The sequence below is a fragment of the Benincasa hispida genome, chromosome 2 (genome assembly GCF_009727055.1).
Source record: "Benincasa hispida cultivar B227 chromosome 2, ASM972705v1, whole genome shotgun sequence".
Classification (NCBI taxonomy): domain Eukaryota; kingdom Viridiplantae; phylum Streptophyta; class Magnoliopsida; order Cucurbitales; family Cucurbitaceae; genus Benincasa; species Benincasa hispida.
This window is the reverse complement of record NC_052350.1, coordinates 60,436,414-60,440,795: the sequence shown is the minus strand read 5'-3', so window position 1 is coordinate 60,440,795 and position 4,382 is coordinate 60,436,414.

Here is a 4,382-nt window from a genome sequence, read left to right as displayed (position 1 = left end):
CTACTCCAACGTATCGTGACTTTCTCCCCCCCCCGCCCCCCCTTTCACTCTTTAGGTGAAAAGTTGGTGTTGATTTCTTCCTTTTTCGATATTGCTCGGGAGTGTCATTTTTTTGTTGGAATTACGATCAGCACACAGGCGGAAGGCAGACGAGAATCCATAAGCCACTCTAATTCATTAATTTTGGCAGGAAATGAAAGCATTGCTTTAGCAGAAAATAAATGAGTTTTCAAGTCATTACCTTGTGTAGAACATTCTCAAACTTTGATTCCAGCTGCAAATCTCTTCCAAATCTTGTTGTAGACCCAACCTCAAGATCTTCCCCTACTATCCTTTTTGGTGCTCTTAGATTGAGTTTGTAGGAGCTCAAAAATAAAGATTGAAAATATTATTAATTTTATAAAATTAATTTCATAAACTAATTTTCTTAATAAAATTAATAAATAATTATTTAAACAATTTAAATAATTTAAATTAATTTAATATCAAATATTAAATTAATTTTACACAATTCCATCTTTATATATTTGAATCATATTTAAATATTAATTCTCCAATTCCTTTTAATTCTAAGGTCAAGTTACCTAGGTCATCGCTTTGAAATAGTCAGTTTTAAACAGTAAACAACATTATAAAGTAAGAGTGACTGATTTCGTGGTCCGGTCATGTACAAAACTTTGCACAAGACGTCCCCCATTCCTCATGTCATAACATATACGAATTAGGATCACATCGTTTGTAGCACTTTACAACTCTTTGTAACAACTACAAAGTAGGCCGCATCCAATAATGTTACCACACTAGAAGAAATTCGGGCTTTAATGTTAGTTTTAAATCGACATTAAAGGGCTTTAATATCGGTTGACAACCGACATTAAAGGTCTTCAGTGAAATTTTCAACCGACATTAAAGCCTATTTTCTTTTTTTTTTAATTCTTAACCAACATTGAAGCTCGAATCTATCCGTTTTTTTAACTTCCGTTGCCGAATCCATTTTTTTGGTAAAAAAGTATAACATGACACATCATCATCGAACGTTGTGGCTATGACATATTATTTATGTATGGATTGCAAATCTATTACATTTAATCCACAAATTCTGCTATAAAATTATAATTTAAAAGGTCGAATAATAATTCAGCCCTTGAAAACACAAATTACAAGTAATACAAACTATAAGTTTACTATCCCTCTCCACTTGGTAAGTATGGATCCCTTCATAATTCTTCTTGAACAGACCCCCCCAGCTTTAGCAGTGTCTGGTTATAGGCATCTTTGTCTGACCACTATTGTTCAAAGGATCACAAACAAAAAAGGTTTAAGACAAAGGATTGAAAGTGAAAATGTGATCAGAATTCATATTCAACTAACCGTGTTTATTGGGAATGTGTATATTAGTACATTCAAGGAAAAATTCTTTACTAGAGTTCCCCAAGAAAAAGCATAAAGAGGTTGCGATACTAAATCTTTACTCCTTTGTTGCACCTACAAAACAAGAAAACTTAATAGTTGAATAAATGAGAGAATCTTCTTTTTAAAACTGTGAGTTATCAACTAAAACTTATTAAAACTGTGAGTCAAACATTCTTTTAGTGTATTTAATTAGCATAATGCACATGTTCTCAAGCCAATCAATCGTTTAGTTCCTGCATCTATCGCTTAGCTCCAGCGGCCCATCGTGTAGCTCAATCGTTTAGTAAACGATCTCGTGCATAGGCTATCGTTTAGCTACCGCGCCCATCATTTACCTCTATCGTTTAGCTCTGATGCTTTATCATCTAACGCATTCGCCTATCGCTTAATGTCATCGCCTATCGCTTAGCATTCCGCCTATCGTCTAGTGCTTATGCCCATCGCGTAGTGCCATCTTGTAGTCTATCGCTTAGCTCCCGTCCAGCGCCCATGCATATCTACACGATTGTCTAGCGCATCGCTTAGCTCCGCGCATCTACTATACGATCATCTACCTCATCATTTAGCTCCCCGCATTACTACATGATCATCCAGCGTCCTCCTACACGATCGCCTACCTCATCGTATAGTGCTACCTATTTTCTACACGATCATCTACCCAGCGCCTTGCGCTCAACATTTCGCTCTCACTGCTCTTGCTCACGCATACCCAACACAGGAGCAACTCTTGGCAACGCCTCTTGCCAATACTTCAACAAATTACCATATACAACAAAACCATTAATCAAACCGAATTTCAAAGGCCATAGACACATAAAAAGTAGGCCCAAATCTAGAAGCAGAGAGCATATTGAAGTGAAACCGTAGCTGGCTTTCATTGAGACATTTACATAAAGAGTTAAGAGGTGTAACATAAGAACAAAAATTGCTGTGAGTTTAAGAGAGGAAAGAGAAGAAAAGCATACTAATCTGGATGAACGACGAACGGCGAACTTCAGATCGAACGACGAATGGCGGCACATGGATCAACGGGTCTGCTCATCGTCTAGCGCAACACCGCTATTATCTAGCGCTCACGCCTATCGCGTAGCACCATCGTGTAATCTAGCGCTTAGCGCCCGCGCATCTGCTATACGATCGTCTAGCTCCCGCCTACACGATCGACGATCATCCAGCGCTCCGCGCATCTGCTATACACAATCGTTCAGTGCCCGCACATCGTGTAATCTAGCGCTTAGCGCTCGCGCATCTGCTATCGATCGTCTAGCTCCGCCTACACGATCGACGATCGTCCAGTGCCCGCTTATACAATCGTCCAGCACCCGCACAATATCTACCGATCGTCTAGCGTTGAGAGGAAAGTTGAGAGGCGTAACATTGAGACATTTTACACAAACAGTTAAAAGGCGTAACATAAGAACAAAAATTGTTGTGAGTTTAAAGAGAAAAAAGAGAAAGAAGAGTATACTGATCTGGACCAATGACGAACAGCGAACTTCAGATCGAACGACGACAACGGCACATAGATTCGGCGGAATTCAGATCTGGACTTCAGATCCAGGCGACTAGGTGCTGCGGCGTGGGTTGAACGACAAACCAGACTTGCATGGAAGCCAGATCTAACACACGACAGATTTGTACGAGTTGCATGGCGACGCGGTTACGCTACCTATTGGCAAGGGTTTGGAAAAGAGAAGTGAGAAATAAGAGGGTCTGAAGAGGAAGTGTGAAGATGAAAGAGGAAAGAAAATAGGGGGAGAGTGAGAGGGGAATATGAAAAAATAGGGGGAAATAGAAAATAGGGGGAGAGTGAGAGAGGAAAAAATTAAACAGGTTTTTAAATGTCGGTTTAAAACCAACAATTAAAGGTACCCTATAATGTCGGTTTAAAACCGACATTAAAGATCCACTTTTTTAAAAAAATAACAAAACCGACATTATACATTCGATTCACTTTTTTCAACCGACATTAAAGGCCAAAATTCTTGTAGTGCTAGAAAGGCACCCAATCTTATTCATATACTATAGATCATTTTTTACTATTTACTCGAACCTGATCCACTTTTATGTCTCCACATAAAGTTCAAGTACTCATGTAATAGTCAAGGGATTTTTAGGTTTATTGGATTTCTAATAAGCAATATATTCAATAACAATTTATTGAATTTTCAGAATAAGATCTATTGCTTACAAACCACGAGTTTTAGGGTATAAAATCCAACATTCTTCTCCTACATTTCAATTGTAAATCAGTTAATACAATGTTAAGATAATTAATTCATACAACGACTTTACCTTGACTCAATGACCTCCTTTTTATTTGCACTCTCCATAACCTTGGTGAAGGAACTTGTTTTATAGAGAACCTATGAGCGGAAGCGGATCGTCCAATTCCCATTTCGATTGAAACAAACATTTATAGCAAAACAGAACAGATTAAGCACTTTATCTAAAAATTACAGCATACTTTTGAACTAGAAAAAAAGGTTTAGAGATTATACCTTTGAAGAAATCTTCTTCAAGTAAATCCCTCGAACTTGCACGAATACTTCGAACAATAATTGATCTCCTCGAACAGCAACCAAACTCGACCCAAAGGAAGGGGACACTATAATTTGGTGACCTTGGTATTCTCGGTGTGAGAACCCAGGAGCGGTTGGCTCTAGCTATTTTGGTTAGGAGAGAGTTTATGGTTAGGAGGAGGAAGACGATTGAGGAAGGCAAAACTATCGCATAGCAAAAACTTCAATCGTTTAGGCTATGAGGCTATTGTATAGTCTTTGTTTTCGTGTAGAAGACTTAGGAAGAATAAGAAAAACTGTTTTTCTTTTTATTCCATTTTCTATAAAGAACCACTAACCTCCTACTGAGGTGGTTAGAGAGAAAAATGGGATAATTATCAATTAATTATAAATAAATATGATAACTAACTTATCATATTATATTTATAACCTATAGTTTTAATATTG